Here is a 20,159-nt window from a genome sequence, read left to right as displayed (position 1 = left end):
AAAACAGCTTAAAATTTCTGTTAAAAAACAGATCCCCATCTATTCTAGCTTATAGAGGTTGGAAAATGTTTAAAATCTAAAAGTGATTAAAGGTTTGTAGAAATCACAAAGTAAAGATTTTGGCCAGGGGCTGTGGCTCACACCTGCAATCCCGGTACTTTGGGAGTCCGAGGCCGGCTGATCACCTGAGGTCAAGAGTTTGAGACCAACCTGGGCAGTATGGCGAAACCCCGTCTCTACTAAAAATATAAAAATAAGCCGGATGTGGTGGTGCATGCCTGTACTCCCAGCTACTTGGGAGGCTGAGGCACGAGAATCACCTGAATCCAGGAGGCAGAGGTTGCAAAGAGCCAAGATCAGACCACTGCATTCCAACTCCAGCCTGGGCGACAGAGCGAGAGAGACTCTGTCTCAAAAAAAAAAAAAAAAAAAAAAAAGTAATCCTGGTTGTAGTTGAGGGACTCTTTGGAGTCAGGTGTGGACTAAGTGTCGTATTCTCTTATGATGTTTAACGTGGTTTTCTGTAAGACTAAAGACTCCAGAATTCTGTTACAGAGTTGTTTGCTGATTTGTTTCTTTTGTGTAAGTGCCCTTTTCATTTCTAGGTCATGGTTACTCTAACATCTTTCCTCAAATATATGCATTTCATGGAGTTAAATGAAATACAGACTTTAGGACAATTAAATATAGACTAATGAAAAAACTTGGCAAAGTTTTTTAAAGTGACTCCGAAACTATTAGCCAGAATTCAGAGATTTGGGTTTGGCTTCTTTAATTTGAAAATTAAGAAGAGACATGGGCTGGCCTTTTTAACATACAGTGTTGAATTACAGAATGCATAAACGTTATTCCTTGTCTCTCTTAAGATACTTGCCATTTTTATAATCTAGTACCCTACTTTCTAGATATTAAATGGGGGAACCCAAGTGCTAGTAGTTAAAATTAAATATAGTACTGTATTCAAAAGAAAATTCGGATGATAGCTAATGCATTTTCGATGCTTCTCTAGAGGGTAAAACACCATTTCTGTTTAAAACATTCTACTATAATTCTCCCTCTAGTGACTGCATCTCAAGTAACTTTTTTTTTCTTGAGCCCAAGACAGGAACAATTTATATAAATGTAATATGTTACATTTGAAGACTGGTTTTGGATAAGGTCACCTCAAGGATCTGGTACCTATTAGGTATTTCACCTTTTAGCCATTCAAATATTTATTAATTACCCTGAGAACTACCTCCCTTCGCTCTCCCAACCCCCTGGCGAATGCAAAAGGGAGAAACAGAATGACTTTGAAAGAGAAATTCTAGGTAGAAAGTATGAGAAAAGAGCAGAAACCAGTAAAGTGAGAGAAGAAACTAGAAGAAAGGAAAGAAAAATATCAAAGGCAGAATAAATGTAAAAGCTGGTAAATTAACAGATTAAGGGAAAAAAGTAACAGTCTCCTTGATACATGCTGAAACGAAATGTGATAAAGTTGACACCCATTCTTAATTCTCATGCTTAGCAAACTAGGATAGATGAACTTCCTTAATCTGATAAAAATGTGTACCAAAAGTCTACAGCAAATGTTATTCTTAACAGTGAAACGTTAGAATCAAGACGTGACGGGACTGGGCTGGGCGTGCTGGCTCACACCTATAATCCCAGCACTTTGGAAGGCCGGTGGGTGGTTTGAGCCCAGGAGTTCCGGACCAGCCTGGGCAAGGGAGACTGGGGCGGGACAGTCACCTGAGCCTGGGAGGCCGAGGCTGCAGTGAGCTGTGATTGTGCCATTGCACTCCAGCCTGGACAACAGAGTGAGATCTTGTCTCAAAAAGAAAAAAAAAAAAAGACAAGAAAAAAAAGAGATAAGACTACCTGTATCACCATGTGTATTCACTGTTTTTTTTTTTTTTTTTTTTTTTTTTTGAGATTCTCAGTACAGTAAGACAAGAAATATAAATAAAAGGTATAATTAGGTATAATTAGCTTTTTTTTTTTTTTTTTTTTTTTTTTTTTGAGTCAGAGTCTCACTGTGTTGCCCAGGCTGGAATGCAGTGGTGTGATCTTGGCTCACTGCAAGCTCCGCCTCCCGGGTTCACGCCATTCTCCTGCCTCAGCCTCCTGAGTACCTGAGACTACAGGTGCCCATCACCACGCCCGGCTAATTTTTTTGTATTTTTAGTAGAGACAGGGTTTCACTGTGTTAGCCAGCATGGTCTCAATCTCCTGACCTTGTGATCCACCCACCTCGGCTTCCCAAATTGCTGGGATTACAGGCGTGAGCCACTGTGCCCAGCTGACTTTTTATAATTAGACTAAAAGGTAAGATTAGAAAGGAAGAAGTAATTTATTTTTACCTAATATGTTTAACAAATTGCTGGAATTAATATGGCTGTGTAAGAAATAGAAGATACATGTTTAAAAGTTATCACTTACAGTAGTGACAAAAACAAAGTATCAATAAGTTGAAAGATACACAAGATCTTCATGAAAAGTGTTTATTGAAAACTTTTTTTTTTTTTTTTTGGGATGGAGTCTCGCCCTGTCACATAGGGTGGAGTGCAGTTGTGCAATTTCAGCTCACTGCAACTTCTTTCTCCCGAGTTCAAGTGATTCTTCTGCCTCAGCCTCCCGAGTGGCTGGGATTACAAGTGCACGCCACCATGCCCGGCTAATTTTGTATCTTTAGTAGAGACAGGATTTTACCATGTTGGCCAGGCTGGTTTCGAACTCCTGACCTCATGATCCATCCACTTCGGCCTTCCAAAGTGCTGAGATTACAGGTGTGAGCTATTGTGCCTGGCCCAAAAACTTTTTGAAAAGATGCTTTTCTTTTCTTTTCTTTTCTTTTCTTTTTTTTTGAGACGCAGTGAGCGATCTCGGCTCACTGCAACCTCTGCCTCCTGGGTTCAAGCTATTCTCCTACCCTAGCCTCCCAAGTAGCTGGGACTACAGGCGCACACTACCAAGCCCAGCTAACTTTTTTTTCTTTTTTGTTTGTGATATTTTTAGTAGAGATGGGGTTTTGCCATGTTGACCAGGCTGGTCTTGAACTCCTGACTTCATAATCTGGCTGCCTTGGCTTCCCAAAGTGCTGGGATTACAGGCATAAGCCACAGCACCCAGCCAAAAATACTCTTTTCTTAGAGTTTATTTATTTATTATTTCTATTTTTTTTGAGATAGAGTCTCACTCTGTCACCTAGGCTGGAGTGCAGTGGCGTGATCTCGGCTCACTGAAACCTCTGCTGCCTGGGTTCCAGCAATTCTCCTGCCTCAGCCTCCTGAGTAGCTGGGATTACAGGTGCCTGCCACTGTGCCTGGCTAATTTTTGTATTTTAGTAGAGATGGGGTTTCACCATCTTGGCCAGGCTGGTTTTGAACTCCTGACCTCATGATCCACCTGCCTTGGCCTCCCAAAGTGCTGGGATTACAGGCCACTGTGAGACACAATGCCTGGCCGAGCTTATTTTTTAGAGCAGTTTTAGGTTCACAGCAATACTGAGTAGAAGGTACAATTTTCATATATTCCCTTCCTTTCCAAAACCCACAACATGCACAGCCTCCCCCACTATCAACATCCCATACCACAGTGGTACGTTTGTTACACGTGATGAGCCTACATTGATACATTATCATCCAAAGTCCATAGTTTATATTGGAGTTCACTCTTGGTGTTGTACATTCTATGGGTGTGTATACAAACGTATAATGACATCTATCTATGTTACAGTGTCATACAAAATAATTTCACTGCCCTAAAAATCCTCTGTTCTCTGCCTGTTCATCTCTTTCACTTCCCCCACTCCAACCACTAATAACCACTGATCTTTGTACTATCTCCATAGTTTTGCCTTTCCTAGAATGCCACGTAGTTGGAATCATACAGATTGACTTCTTTCAGGTAGTAATATGCATTTAAGGTTCTTCCATGTTTTTTCATGGCTTGATAGCTGTTTCTTTTCAGTGCTGAATAATTTTCCATTGTCTGAATGTACCACAGTTTATTTATCCATTCACCTACTGACGAACATCTTGTTTCTTCTGAGTTCTGGCAATTATGAATAAGGCTGCTATAATAAATATCAGTGTGCAGGTTTTTGTGTGGACATGAGTTCTCCCTTCATTTGGGTAGATACCAAAGAATGTGATTGGATTGTATGGTAAGAGTAAGTTTAGCTTTGTAAACAACTTCCAGACTGTCTATAACAAAGGGCCTGTACCATTTTGCATTCCTACCAGCAATGAAGGAGAATTCTGGGTTTCCATATCCTCACCAGCATTTGATGTTGTCAGTGTTTTGGATTTTGGTCATTCTGATAGGTATATAATGATATCTCATTCTTGTTTTAATTTGCAATTCTCTAATAACATATGATGTTGAGCATCTTCTCATGTGCTTATTTGCCATTTGTATATCTTTTGTGAGATTTGAGAATATTTTTAAAAGCACTGAAACATAAATAGATGGAGAAATATGCATGTACTTAGGTAGGTAGATTAAACATCATGAACATGTCAGTCTTCTTAATTTGATCTATAGATTCATGCAATCCCAATGCAATGCAATGCAATGCAATGCAATGCAATCTCAATAAAAATCCCCATATGGTTTCTGAGGAACTCAGATGGAAGTGTGAAGGGTGCATGTCCCTGGTAAGGTGGGTACCAGTCCTACCAGATATGAAGTTATATTTTAGGGTCATAGTGATTAAGACATTGTGGCACTGGCCCAGGGATGGTCAAAATGACCAATGAAACCAAATGTAAAGCCCTGAAACAGATCCGTTCATTTATTGCATGTCACTGGGGAAAAGATAATTTTATGCAATAAATGGTGCTATGACAATTGTGTATCCTTAAGGGAAAAATAATGAAATTGGATCCCTACATATTCCTCGAATTATCAGTGTATTAAAGACGTAAATAAAAAGGCAGTATCTTTACAAACATAATATAGAAAAATATCTTTATCGCTTTAGATAAGAATTTCTTGGCTGGGCCTGGTGGCTCACACCTGTAATCCTAGCAATTTGGGAGGCTGAGGTGGGAGGATCACTTGAGACTAGGAGTTCAGGACCAGCTTGGGCAACATAGTGAGACCCTGTCTCTACAAAAAAGAAAAGAAAGTTAGCTGGGCATGGTGACCCATGCCTGTAGTCCCAGTTACTTGGGATACTGAGATGGGAGGATGACTTGAGCCTGGGAAGTTGAGGCTGTAGTAAGCTATGACTGTGCCATTGTACTGGAGTGAGACCTTGTCTCCATTTAAAAAAAAAAAAAAAAAAAAAAAGGCTTTCTTGATCATAATATAAATTAAAGTAACTATAAAAAAAGAAAAAATTTGACGACTTTAAGATTAAGAGACACTAAAAAAGTGAAAAGACAAACCAAAAACGGTAAGAATATATTTGCAACATACGTGACTGATAAATAGTATCCAGAATATATGAAGAGCTGCACATCCATGTAAAAAGAACCTGGCTGGGCGTGGTGGCTTGTGTCTATAATCCCAGCGCTTTGGACGGCTGAGGTGGGCAGATCACTTGCCTCCAGGAGTTCGAGACCAGCCTGGCCAACATGGCGAAACCCCATCTCTACTAAAAATACAAAAATTAACCGGGTATGGTGGTGCGTGCCTGTAGTCCCAGCTACTTGGGAGGCTGAGGGGTGAGAATCACTTGAACGCAGGAGGCGGGGGTTGCAGTGAGATGAGATTGTGCCACTGCCCACAAGCCTGGGCAACAGAGCGAGATTCTGTCTTAAAAAAAAAGAACCCAATAGAAAAATAGGAGAAAGATACAAATGTGCATTTTAATAAGAGGAAACTAGATGGCCAAGAAACTAATAAAAGATGCTCACACTCATTAGCAAATTTAGATCATAATGTGTTACCATTTTGAGAAGTCTGACAACAAGCACCAAATGTTGGTGAAGATATGAAGTTGGGAGTGTGTGAAACAACTATGCTGGACAGCAATTTGATATTATCTTCTATTACTGAACATGTGTGCATAGGTATAGCCCAGGAATTTCACGCTTTGACACCTACCCTAGAGGAGGTGATCTCCCCGTGGTGTGTGCCGAATTCGTTCAGTTGTGTGCCGAATTCGTTCAGTTGTGTTGAGATGTTGAACCCCTTGTCCCTCAGGGTGGCTGGACAGGGCCTGGCCTTTCTGGGGCCCTCAGACCTGTTGCCTTTGATCAAGAGCATGTGTCCTGGTAGGTCATACAAATATCATGAACAAGGTTGAAAAGCAATTTTCCAGAGAAACTCTTGCTGGTGTGCATTAGGAGATATGCACATACATATAGCAGTGTTAAGTGAGACCAAAAACATGGTAGATCTGGTATAGGTACTGAATTCTTCTTCTAGGAAAACACAGAGACATTAAGTAATTAGATAAGGGTAATTAGAGAAGGGTTCTAACCTCTTATTTCTTAGTGTCAGTGGTTTCAAGGAGAGTGAGAGAGGCAGAGAAGGTGATAATACTACAACTCCTCTCCACTGTGTTTCCTGTGTTTTCTTTTCTTTTCTTTTTTTTTTTTTTGAGACTTGAGGCTCACTGTATTGCCCAGGATGGAGTGCAGTGGCATGATCTCAGCTCACTGGCAACCTCCGCTTCACAGGTTCCAGCAATTCTCGTGCCTCAGCCTGGAGTGCAGTGGCGCGATCTCAGCTCACTGCAACCTCTGCCTCCCAGGTGCAAGCCATTCTCGTGCCTCAGCCTCCTGAGTAGCTGGGCTTATAGGTGCCCACCTGCATGCCTGGCTAATTTTTGTATTTTCAGTAGAGACGGGGTTTCACCATGTTGGCCAGGCTGGTCTCGATCTCTTGACCTCAGGTGATCCGCTGGCTTTGGCCTCCCAAAGTGCTGGGATTACAGGCATGAGCCACCATGCCCAGCTAGTGTGTGTTTTCATTGAGATACATTCAGATGGGTGGTGGATGATGATGGGCAAGGCCTAAGTTTGGAATCTGAGGAGGTGCTTATTGCAGTCTTCTAAGAGGAGTGAATGAGTGAGTGCCGTGTGGGACATCTAGCTGTCTTCCCTGACATTTCCTTTTTTACTCACTGGCAGATAAAGAACTTTACAACAGGGAGATAGTATCTGGAAACCAAGTTTAATCAGAACAGCCGGGACTGCCCATCATGTCCTGTGTATTGAGTTTGGCTGAGAGCACCCTGCTGTTATGCTTGGTCTTGTTCATCCTGAACTAACAGCATGTTCCGTCTTCTGTGGCTTGTACAGTCATGGTCTTTTTGGAGCTTTCACTGTTGGCTACTCTGCCTCTGTCTCAAGGACAGAGGTAAATGTGGGCCCCAGGGAATGGGGATGATTTTCAAGCATTTCTCGGTCATGTGGCTTTGATGATCTCTCGCACTGAAGCTGCCCCAATCCAATCTCATCATCCTTCCCTTCCAAAAATCTGATACCACCCACGAATACCTCATGGCCATTCCAACTCTTTCCCTTCCCCACTTCACATGTCCTGCTTCTGTCGGCAGCATTATTTTGGCCTCCTGGCTCTCTAGGCTTTATTCTTTGGTGTTTTCTTGGCTGTATCCTTTTCTACCTGATGTGGAACTCTGTTCTATTATTTTAAAATTAGTGTATCTTGGATCCTCTCCTTCCCATCCCCATGCGGCCGCCCTCATCTAGGCCCTCATCTGCAAGGAGTGAGAGGTGATAGAAGGGACAGCTGTCACCATGACCCCACTTAAATTTCTCATGGCTGAGCTTTGAACTTTGAACCTGGAATCATACAGCTTAGAATGTCTGTGTTGGAAAGAGACTATTGAGGTGAAACCTCTTATTTCATATTAGAGAAAACAAGGCCTGCAGAGTGATGGTGGCCTATCCTGGGTCTACACAGATGGTGGTAGAGGAACCCCATATACCAACGGATTAGTCGTCCTGCTCTCCTTAACTTGCCACATTACCTCATAAGCATTCCTTTGAGTTTACAGCCAGTTTTGTACTTCGAGGATTATATCTTAAACACATTTGTATCCTTTGAAATGATTAGCAAGCTCCTCAATACTTGTTAAATGGAAGTCAAAATATGTCCTTGTATGAAACGTGCTGTGTATCCTATTCCTCACTCTCTAGCTAAATCTTGCCTGGCTTTGAAGAAGATGCCCAGCTCAGGTCCTGGCTCTTGCTTTGAGTCATGGTCACATTGCTCCCTTTCTTTCTTTTTTTGCGACAGGGTCTCACTCTGTCACCCAGGCTGGAGTGTGGTGACATAGTCATGGCTCACTGCAGCCTTGAACTCTTGGGCTCAAGTGATCCTCTCACCTCAGCCTTCTGAGTAGCTGGACTACTGGCACAAGCCACCTCGAGTAGCTGGACTACTGGCACAAGCCACCTCACCTTGCTAATTAGAAAAATTTTTGTACAACAGCATCTCATTATGTTGCCCAGGTTGGTTTTGATCTCTTGGGCTCAAGTGATCCTCCCACCTCAGTCTCTTGAATAGGGGGGATTATAGGTATGAGCCACCATGCCTGGCAGATTGCTCCCCTTTTCTGACCTCCCAGGCTCTACTTGACTTATAAAACAGCCATCTTACATGTACCCTGTAGTTTACAGTTTATAAAATGCATTTCACGTAATGGACCCTTTAATCCTTCCAATAATCTTGCTAGATAAATATTCCCATATTGAGGAAACAGTAGGGGGAGGCTGTCTGGCTCACCACAGGACACATAGCTGGGAAGGAAGTAGCATAGTTCAGGTCTTTTGACTTGAAGCCCCTTTCACTTTTGATTTCTTGTGCTGGCTGCTCCACATGGTGTACTAGACGTTTTTCTCCCTGATAATATTGTCTTATCCGTCCTTTTTTGTAAATGAGTACATCATTCCACCTAACCCTGATTACCAACTTCTTTAAGGGAGTAGCTGGATCATATGTTTCTTTCATGACATTCGTAGTTGCTAGCACAGTAATGGATAGGTAGTAATTGCTTACCAAATACTGTTGAGTTGGATGTAAATATGGTTTAATTATCAGAAAAGCACAGCTATCAGTGGAGTCCCAAAACATTTTTGAGTCTCTCCTAAATAAAATTGGCAGTGAATGGAGGGAACCAGCGGAAGGAAAAGGCTGTTAGAGAAAGTAGATGGTAGTCACAATTAGCATTTGAGTGGCAGCTGGCCAGTTGTCTGTCCAGTGGTGAGGGGTAGTGGAGAAGCAATACACAAAATGAGACTCTTCAGGAAATATGCAACTGTACTGAAGAGGTGAGACACACCCATGAGGTGGGAATGGAGTACTTAAAAGTGGCAGATGACCTGTACAAGTTAGCCAAAGCATTCATTCATATTCAGAAACACTGATTAAAGGAATACCCTGAGGAGAATGGATTTACGAGAACAGGCTTCCAGGGTGAAAATGGAAGGGATAGAGATGCAGTTTGGTTTCAGTTTATAATCATTCCGTTAATTACTGGAGCCGTGAGAAAAGAGACGTAAGTAGGTGAGGATGTTGCCATTGAAACAACTTCTCTTCCCTTTCTTCTACTATGTGCAGTCACTAGGACCTCAGCCCTGAGCCCTGGAAGTCAGAAGTGAAAGAAAGACAAATAATTGCTCATGTCATCTGTGCATGGAGGTGTGTAGTGATGAGCAACTTGCTGGATTTTCTGGTACTTTTTTAACATATTTTTGTGCATTTTCTTCATAAATCAAAGAGATGCTTTAAAAGTTCTAATACTTGGACAACTAAGTTCTGTTTCCAACTCTGCCTTTTCCCAAAGGGTCACAAAAATCCGTAGACATAAGCCCCAGATTTTGGTTTGGAAAATCATGCTGCATTTTATCTTTATGTTTGGGCTGCTCCTGAGTTCGTAAATATTTTGTGCCTGAATGAAATGTAAAACTGCTTCCACTATAATATATGTGAAAAATGTCCAGTTTCCTAATAGTAGAAGCCAACACATTTTCTTTTGTGAGTTTCTGTCTCCTACAGAGAACGTAAGATGGAGGGCTTTTAGATTAAAAGTAATAGAATTTTGACATCTGTTCCTGCCTGTGTCAGAATTTTTCACAATTTAGAACTGTATTTCAAGAGCTAAAGGAATGTATATCTAAAATGCTTACAAGCATCAGAAATTAATGGAAATTATTTCAAATTAATTAAAAATCATAATTTCTATATGGAATAATTTTATCTATCATGTTCTATGCTGTAGATTCTAAAAGAAAAATAAAAAACTTGCATTTCTTGAACATTCATATATGGTTTTAGAGTGATACATCTAGGAAAATAGATTGGTACCATTGAGGCCTATTGTTAGATGTGTTGGTTTATTTTTAATGCTTGATGGCTATATAGCAATTATATTTTTTATATGATGAGCAAGTATATATAGGACAGTAATAAAAGGAATATCATTATAATATTTCTTTCTTTAAAAAATAGGAAGGTATTTCTCGAGGTCAAAACTCAACCAACCTTTGCAGCCAAATTTGTTGGTATATAAAGGCTAACTTTATACTTTAAAATGTGGACATAATAAAATGTGATTGTAGAATTATGAGATTGATTTTCATGTGTGACTTCTGAAAACTTTTTTTACTACTTTACAGTTATCTGTCTCATGCAGAATCTCATTTCACCCTCATTTAAAAAATTAAGTGTAATGTCGCTTGTTTTTGTGATTTCCCCTGAACACTCATAGTTTCTAAAGACTTACTTATTGCTTATCAATTATCCATGTTATAAACACGTGGGTACTTATGTCTTTATGGTTTATGCTCGTCTTGTCTACAATTTCCTTTATCCTCTTGGGTTGTTCTCTTGCTGATTCATAGTCTCTTTGCTAACACAAAGTCTTTATTTCTGTGTTAGTAAATCTGTATTGAGGTTTATTCCCCGACTTTTTTTTTTTTTTTTTTTTTTTAAACAAGGCTCTTGTTCTTTCTGAGCCACCCTCTTGCCTGCTTATTTTAGCCCTTATGTTCTTAACCTCTAGGCTTCAAATGTCTTTCTCAGAGGCATGTTAAGAAAATAGGAGCTTTGTTTCCATGGATAGCTTTATCACAGGCTTAGCTGAGGACAGAGACAAGGTATGGCCTTGGGGGACTAAGTTCTAACCTGGATGCTTGCCTTTCCATCTGCCTAGTCAGGAAAAGGAAACTTAGTGAAGGAACCTAGTTGGAGTAGTTAGGGAGCTTTTCTTTTTTTTTTTCTTTGAGATCGTGTCTTGCTCTGTTACCCAGGCTGGAGTGCGGTGGCACTGTCTTGGCTCACTGCAACCTCTGCCTCCTTAGTTCAAGCAATTCTCCTGCCTTAGCCTCCAGAGTAGTTGGGATTACAGGCGCCCACCACCATGCCTGGCTAATTTTTGTATTTTTAGTAGAGACAGATTTCACCATGTTGGCCAGGATGGCCTCGAATACCTTACCTCAGGTGATCTGTTAGCCTTGGCTTTCCAAAGTGCTGGGATTACAGGCATGAGCCACCACACCTGGCCAGTTAGGGAGCCTTTCTTTTCTTTTTTTAATGGACAGAGTCTTGCTCTGTCAGCCAGGCTGGAGTGCAGTGACACGATCTTGGCACCTCCGTCTCCTGGGTTCAAGTAATTCTCCTGCCTTGGCCTCCCAAGTAACTGGGATTATAGGCGCATGCCACCATGCCCAGCTAATTTTTGTAATTTTAGTAGAGCTGGGGTTACACCATGGTGGCCAGCTGGTCTTGCTCTCTTGACCTCATGATCCTCCTGCCTTGGCCTCCCAAAGTGCTGGGATTATAGGTGTGAGCCACCGTGCCTGGCCAGGGAGTCTTTCAAACTGGATGGGCAGAATAGGGGAAAGCAAGTTGACCGAATAAATTGCTGTAACTTAGAAGGTTAGAAAATTTCTCTGGCTTTTGATAAAGCAACAACTACTATGGGTCTTTTTTTGGTATATATAAATAGATACATATATCTACATCTATCTATCTATATCTATAGCTTTTCGGGTGTTTGGCTGCATGGATGAATTATTATTTTATTTTCTATATTTTTTTGAGATGGAGTCTCGCTCTGTCACCCAGGCTGGAGTACGGTGGTGCAATCTTGGCTCACTGCAGCCTCTGCTTCCTGGGTTCGAGCCATTCTCGTGCCTCAGCCTCCAGAGTAGCTGGGATTACAGGCACGTGTCCCCATGCCTGGCTGATTTTTGTATTTTTTAGTAGAGACGGGGTTTCACTATGTTGGCCAGGCTGTTGAACTCCTGGCCTCAACTGATCCACCTGCCTTGGCCTCCCAAAGTGCTGGGATTACAGGTGCGAGCCACTGTGCCCGGCAACTTGGATGAATTATATAGTGGTGAATTCTGAGATTTTAGTGTACCCATCACCTGAATAGTGTACGTTGTACCCAATATGTAGTTTTTATATCCCTCACCACTCTCCCCCAGTCTTTTCTAGCTACTGTTACTGTGGGCTCTAATGAACTGTGTTGTCTGCCCAGATGTCCTCTTGAATTCTTGGAATGCTATCCTCCGAGACTCCCAGATCCATAAACGACTCTTTCCCTTTGTTGACGTGCTCCTTAGTCTCTTGGTGTTTGACCTTGATATGACTTTGAATACCTGTCTGAAAACTCCCTTTGTACTTAATCCCTGTGGATTTGAGTTGATTTTTGTGCTGCCTTGACATAAAGCCAGGTAGGGAATGCCAGGGGTTTCTCTGTCCCCTCTACCTCCTGCCCCTTTCTCCTTCCCTGGAACTTTGTAATGGTTTTAAGCAAGGGTACTTTCTTGTAAAACACTCCTCCTGACACAGCCATTAGCTGAGCCTAATACTAGAAATTTCTTCTGAATTCATAGAAAGAAGAAAATCTGAAGTTTTACTTTGATCAGTATTTAAAAAAAAATTTTTTGTACCTCTTTATGCTCTTTTGTGCTATAATTTAGTATGAAGTGACTCTGATACAGCTCAAAATAATATGTTCTCAGTTATCTTAAAGTTGCTATACCAACATTTCATTGTGTTCTTCAAACCATACCTTGACTTTTGAGGGTTCCATCCATATATAGATTTTTGAGTCCGTCAGGACTAATCTGGTCATATTTTCTGATGGCCTCAAAGTGTCCATTTAGATACAAGAAAGGATCACCAGTGTAGCTGGTTACAAACATCCTCCCAACAGTTTTCTCTCTTGCGCCTTTAAGGACACCAGTTTCCTATCCCATGGTCAGTGCTGCTTCCCTTTTGGGCAATTTGGCCTAGATTTTTCCAGGACTCATTTCCGGGACACATTCCCTGGGAATGACCCAGTTATGGTTGTTCTCAAGACTCTTCCTGTAGTCTCATTTCATTCTCTCAAGCTTTAGATAGCTCCTCTTGCAGTTCTCACCAGGGACACCCAAAGCATTTCAGATCCTTCCCACATAAGAAGTGTGTTAAGGTGGTATAGGAGACGCTGAATAAAGAGTGTGGCAGACCTTACAAATGAGCTGTCAACTGAAGTGGTTAGGCAGAGAGGAGGTGTTTAGGGACAAAGCCAAAGGCAAAGGAGATGATTCAGAGCTGCATTGTAGGTAGACCTTTCTGCAATGATTTTCCAAATGTGTACCGTGAGATTCTTCTTATGTCCTTGGTGGGTCTATGGGCGCTGGTGTCTTAACCTTCACTCCTTTCATTAGAATCATTCTGCTGCCACCTATTTTATATGTTGGGGTGCCATGTAAGATTTTATTTGAAGAAACAGTTTTATTGCTAAAGAAAGTTTGCAACCAGCTGGACCAGAGCAGTTTTCTGAGGCAATGAAAGGTTTGTTGCAATGACATTATGTAGGTTTCCTATGCAGGAACTGGCTCTGAAGACACTCATCTGCTGTGAAAAAGAAGTAGCCCAAACCTAGAATAGCCCTTTCATGCTTCTAGAAGTCAGACAAGAAACTTCCCAAAGAATAATCTCTATAGTGATCTGTAATAAAATGTTATGATGCAACATATTGTGTTCGTTCTTTATTGCTCAATTGACTGTTGTAACAGGATGAAAGCAAACGTGCTGAAACGTGTGCCTGAGCCTTGACTGCCGTTTCTTGAATGTAGTTCACATGTGCTTCCTTAAATAATTTTACAACAATAGACAAATGAATCCATTCTGATTAAGAAAAGGAGAGAAGTCTAGTGCAAATTACAGGCTTCTCCACTAATAATTATAGGAATTCCAAATAACATGTAAATGCTAATGGCAGACGTAAATAACTTAAAGTAGCATAAATAAGCAACTTGGAGGTCTCTAAATTTGGTATATCACTTATTTGACCATATACTTTTTTTAATTCCAGTTTTTAAAAAACATAATAGAAAGTCCAGGCGCTGTGGCTCATGTCTGTAATCCCAGCACCTTGGAAGGCTGAGGTGGGCAGATCACTTGAGGTCAGGAGTTTGAGACCAGCCTGGCCAACATGGTGAAACCCCACCTCTACTAAAAAATACAAAAATTAGCCGGGCGTGGTTGCGCAGGCCTTTAGTCCCAGCCACACGAGAGGCTGAGGCATGAGCATCACTTGAACCCAGGTGGCGGTGGTTTCAGTGAGCCCGAGATCACACCACTGCACTCCAACCTGGGTGACAGAGTGAGACTCCATCTCAAACAAACAAAAAAACCCCAAAAAAACTCAAAAACAAACAGTAGAAAAATAAAATTTTAATAAGTTTACAGAACTCTTTTTTTTTTTTTTGAGACGGAGTCTGGCTCTGTTGCCCAGGCTGGAGCGCAGTGGCCGGATCTCAGCTCACTGCAAGCTCCGCCTCCCGGGTTTACGCCATTCTCCTGCCTCAGCCTCCGGAGTAGCTGGGACTACAGGCGCCCGCCTCATCGCCCGGCTAGTTTTTTGTATTTTTTAGTAGAGACGGGGTTTCACCGTATTAGCCAGGATGGTCTCGATCTCCCGAGCTCGTGATCCGCCCGTCTCGGCCTCCCAAAGTGCTGGGATTACAGGCTTGAGCCACCGCGCCCGGCCCCAGTTTACAGAACTCTTAAAGTATTTTCATGAACCCTAGAGTTTCACAGAATGCAAACTGAAAAGCACAGATTTAGTGCTTCTCTGAATAAAGACTGCAATGCTTGCTCTTTTATTATGCTTTATATTCATCCTCTTTAAGAGATGACCTTGGGCTTATTTTCTAAAAATGAATATGATCTAGAAGTTTCAACACACCTTTCTTAGAAACAGATGAAGTAGAAAAAAGATAAATAAGGGTATATCAGATCGAAAACCACAACTAACTAGTTTGACTAGAATGTATGTAATTTTGCATCCAGTTAACAGGGTGTACAGATTGTTTTCACATAATCATGGAACACTTATAAAACTTAAGGTGGGGCATGGTGGCTCATGTCTGTCATTTCACCATTTTGGGAGGCTGAGATAGGAGGATCACTTAAGGCTGGGAGTTCAAGACCAGCCTGGGCAGCAACATAGTGACACCTTGTCTCTACCAAAAACTGAAAAAGAATTATCCATTTTTGGTGGTGCATACCTGTGATCCCAGCTACTTAGGAGGCTGAGATGGGAGGATTGCTTAAGCTGGGGAGGTCAAGGCTGCGGTGAGACATAATTGCGCCAGTGCGCTCCAGCCTGGGCAACAGAGTGAGACCCTGTCTCTAAATAAATAAACTTAATTCCTCTTAAATTCCCCCAAATTCGATGTTATGCAGACCACATTTAGCAATCACAGTGCAATAAAATTAGAGATGGACAACAGTAATAGCAAAAAAGCCAACTGTAATCTGACAGGCTGAGTTAGAAACTGGCTGGATGAGTGTGCATTGTTGTTCTTCAGTCCTTTTGCATAAGTAAACACAAGTCACACTCCATTCTATAAACAGCTGCTGGTAGAAATGCAGTCAGTTCTGAGACTCTGCATACTGAATAATAGGTGAAATAAGGAAAGACTTTGAGAAGCAATAAGAAGTATATTTGATTTGACCTTGTCCATTAGGTGTTTCCTTTCTTTTTTTTTTTGGTTCAGTTACTAAAGAATATGATATTTAGGGAACATTTAAACATGTGTTGTAAATATATATTAATGGAGACAGTAGACTTGACAAAAATCAAAAAGACCTGTATATAGCTGGCTGTCTACAGCGTACTGACACCAAATGGAAGAAGCTAAGAATCCTGGCATCATTGGTTTAGTGGTATTAAAACATCAGGAAAAGCCTTGATTTTTCTGAGCCTAGTTTACTGTTTTTAAAAGAACTAAGTTGGGATATAATAAACATATTTATAGATACTAATGTTTTAAACGCGTGACCTGTTTGTATCAGAATGCTACCTTTTCATTAACATTATGGTAAAGCCCAAACTGGCATAGTACTAAGAAGCACTTGGGTTTCCAGAATGGCTTTTTTCCCAGACTTTACAGGGGAAAAACTCTTCCTGATTGGAAAAGTGGGAGTCCCTGAAGACACAGCAACATTATGAGTTTATTGAGGAGAGTTGCACACCTTGAAGTTCACATAGCAACTCAGTGTGTAACAAGAAAAGCACTGGCATTGTTAGTTTCATGTCACTTTTTGCACATGCAAACTGGAGTTGGCAACAGTACCTGGAGATGAGGGACAGGAAAGCCAGAAGAGGAAAAAGACTAAAAGTAGAGAGGCTATGGCACCCAGATGATGGTTGGAAGTGAGGCTGTTGGAACACAGCATGGGGTGTGGTAGGGCGGATGTTTGACTATGGAAATGAAAATCAGCTGTGAAGAGATGGAAGTCCTGTGTGCTTTAGCATGCAACCACGTACCTGAAGAACATATTCCTGTGGGCAGAGAATGTATCTGCTTAAATGTGGTTACTGCCTGTAGTCAGGGCGTGGTGCTGTGCGCCTGTAGTCCCAGCTGCTCGGGAGGCTGAGGCTGGAGAATGGCGTGAACCCCGGAGGTGGAGCTTGCGGTGAGCTGAGACTGCACCACTGCACTCCAGCCTGGGCAACAGAGCGAGACTCTGTCTCAAAAAAAAAAAAATGTGGTTAGTGAGGATGAGGGTGTGGGGTAGGCAGGACAAGGGAGGTGTGAAGCCATACTTGGTGCCTCTTAGTAGTCTTTTTAAGTATCTATGTGCCAAACTGATGGTACTCATATTCTCATTTTTTAAAAAGTCAATGATAAATGAGCCCCTCTCTTCCCCAGTTACTGTCAACTCGTGGACATTTGTCTAATTGTTTTTATTATTTGGACAGTCATCTTTAACAGGTCTGGCTGCTTCTAATTCAACATTTTTCTTAGAAGGAAGGAAGCATCATTGCTCCTTCAGAAAGCAAAGGGTTTGCTTTTTGAATTGGTGTGTTTCCCTAACAGATTAACATCTTTCCTGTGTTGCAGCAAACAAAAAACTTGAGGAAGGTGAGATGCAAGAGGGAGTCAGTCTGTGTTGGTCAAAGGTTTTCCATGCACGTTTCTTGTTGCAGGAAGATGAGTCTTGGCAGATTCCTTGACACTGTTTTTAGGTCTGCGTTTTGCAACTTGGAAATTCTCTTTGCGATGTGAAGTCCTTTGAGTGCTGATTTTTTTTTTTTTTTGAATGCTATCTGATTTGTAATTCTCTCAGTCCTGGCTGTGCTGTCATTTCTATTTTTTTCTGCCTTTGAGCCTTGAGCCTACGAGTTTGGTGGCACTCTGAGATAACCAAAGCTCTGCATTTTACCTCTTCAGAGCTTGTTAATACCAGAATTCCCTGTACTTACCAGTTGGGCTTGCAGATGTTTCACCTTCCAGGTAGCTTAAGTTGTTCCTTCTTTTTCATTTTCAGGAAATATTTCCACTCCATTCTTTGATAGCTTTATGAAGTCTCAGTGTCATCCTGAAGGTAGAGTGGAAAAACCACCAGGCTCAGTGCTCAAGCCTGATTTAAGCCTTAATCTGTCATAATCATAAGAATAGCTATGGTTCATTGATCTTCATCAGGCATTTTGCTGCTCACTTTGTACAGGTAGGAGGTGGTGTACTGTTATTTGAATTTAGGAGAACTTGACTCCGAAGTCTGTGTTTCATTGTCTTCTATGTGCTCACAAAAAGCAACCACTCAGTGGGAGCATACTTCATAGATTTTGCACTCGTTCCAAATTCTTGGAGGCTGCTTGCTTCTTGGTGGTGGTAAGAGGCATGTTTAGCTATGGGTTGAGCAGACTATTGCAGTGTTGTGTGGTTGTGTCCATTCTGAGACTGCTGTCACATTATTTGAGATATTACTAAGCAAACCAAACAGCCACACCTGTTTCCACTGTATTGCCTATGTTTTACCAATGGCATATATTCTATGTTTGCTTTTCTTTTCTATTACCCTATATTTATAAAGCAAGAGGTACTTGTCACAAACTGTAAGTCCTATAAGACCCAGTGTTTTGATGCATTTACTTTCCATAAATCTCTATAAACATTCATATTCTGATCCTTGGGCAACAAATAATGTCTTTTGGGTAAATGAGTCAATGGTTTCCATAAATTAAAAAAAAAAAGCCGATATCTCCTTTGAGTCATTGACATTGGTCTTCCACAACCTCTTCTGCTTTCAGGAATCATTTCAATGCCCTCTTGTTTCCTAACATATAGTTGTTTGTGTTATTTGCCTACTGGGTTATGTTGGTCACCCACTGAGGTGATGGTAACATTTCAGAAATAGTTCATGGGTTTCTGGGCTATGACTGCTTACTTTTTCTTCATCCTGGTCTTTCTCTTTAAGAAAAATTATGAACATCTGGAAGATGCTTTTAAAAATGAGGTATGTTTTGGAAGCATTTAGAAATGTGTGTGTGTGTATATATGTATTATATGTATATATTTACATGTTATATATATGTGTATATACACGTGTATATGTTTATTACATGTAACTCCCGGGTTCAAGTAATTCTCTGCCTCAGTCTCCTGAGTAGCTGGGACTACAGGCTAATTTTTTTGTATTGTTAGTAAAGTCAGGGTTTTGCCATGTTGGTTTTGAACTCCTGACCTCAAGTGATCCGCCTGCCTTGGCCTCCCAAAGTGCTGGGGTTACAGGCATGAACCACCATGCCCGACCTAGAAATGGATATTTAATTCAACACTATTTGCAGATAATTTTATTTTTTGTCTGAAGAACTTGCTATACTGGAATATCACCATCTGCTAGAAGCTGGTCTAGCAGTTTTCTAGCATTTGGTCTAAAAGTTTTCACTTTGTTTAAATGAGGGAAATGGAATATTCCTGTGTAGCAGGTGCATTTGTAAATATTAAGCCAAATGCTGTACACCTTAAAATCTCAACAGTTTCTAGCTGTGAACTTCTCTGCTGCCTCAACATCACTGTTAAGGATGGACTTATGTTATTATTATAAAACACTGTACTGATAGGAATGCACTTATGAATCTTAGGTTATAGGTGAATATAAAATGCAGTTATCTAATATTCTGAATTTAGATAAAATCAAACTCATCTTTTAATAAGAAACAAGGAAAAATCATATTCCTGTTTCCTTCTACTTTTCAAAGGTGTTAGATTTCCACTTCTCTACGCCTGAGATTTTGCACAAACAAGACAAGCTCTTTGTTTATAACGTCATTTTTTCCACTCTTGACATATTAGGGAGGGCAGGACCATATCTACACACATCTAGACCAGAAGTTGAGATGAGTAAACTGCACAGAAGACATAGGCTGTCTCCACTTATGGAAATGGGGTTCCTGCTATTGGGCACTATGCATCTTGCTTTTGAAGTGAAAGTAGCTGTGTTTCACCTCAGGGTGTAGGAATTGTAATGGGCTGTGAGAGTTGTGGCCAGGGCTCATTTGGTAAATACAAGTTGTCCCTACTCAAATATCTTGGTACATTATAAAATGCCTCTTCTATCCTGCCTCATGCCACGTGACTTCTCTTCCTTGCTTTTGGTGTCTCTGTTATGTGTTTCCTTCCAGAATGCCACGTATGGGTCCACAGTGGCATCGTTAAAAACAAAACAAACAAACAAAAAAATAAGAAAAGCCTACTGCTTTTAACGTTAAACATAAAAGCACTGATAAGCTTTATATTTCTATGCCAGTCATTTGTATATGAACATTTTCTCCAAACGAATCCCTGGACAAGGGGCTGTTAAATTATATGAAAGAACATGTGGTGTTGTAATTCACATAAATGCTGATGTTCTGTGCTACCCGAAAAGTGATAGTTGTATTCACCTGCTCCTGTTTCTCTGCA

At 41.0% G+C, this 20,159-nt stretch overlaps 1 protein-coding gene across 5 annotated transcripts in view; it reads left to right on the top strand.

The window, feature by feature from the left end:
* The window catches only part of RAB27A (RAB27A, member RAS oncogene family), an 88,740-nt gene that overhangs the window by 28,235 nt on the left and 40,346 nt on the right, over positions 1–20,159 (top strand). Inside the window, exon 3 of one of the 5 annotated variants that reach the window (XM_005559614.4) lies at positions 9,523–9,603. The exons of 3 other annotated variants lie outside the window; for them this stretch is intronic. The gene's annotated coding sequence lies outside the window, so the exon portion shown is untranslated. Of the gene's footprint in view, positions 1–9,522; positions 9,638–20,159 lie in introns of all 5 variants that reach the window. One more of the 5 variants, XM_015452853.3, reaches the window with a different exon arrangement.

Source organism: Macaca fascicularis, chromosome 7, assembly GCF_037993035.2.
Source record: "Macaca fascicularis isolate 582-1 chromosome 7, T2T-MFA8v1.1".
Classification (NCBI taxonomy): Eukaryota; Metazoa; Chordata; class Mammalia; order Primates; family Cercopithecidae; genus Macaca; species Macaca fascicularis.
Note: the sequence above shows the minus strand (reverse complement) of the source record. Positions and strands in the feature narration are given on the sequence as shown.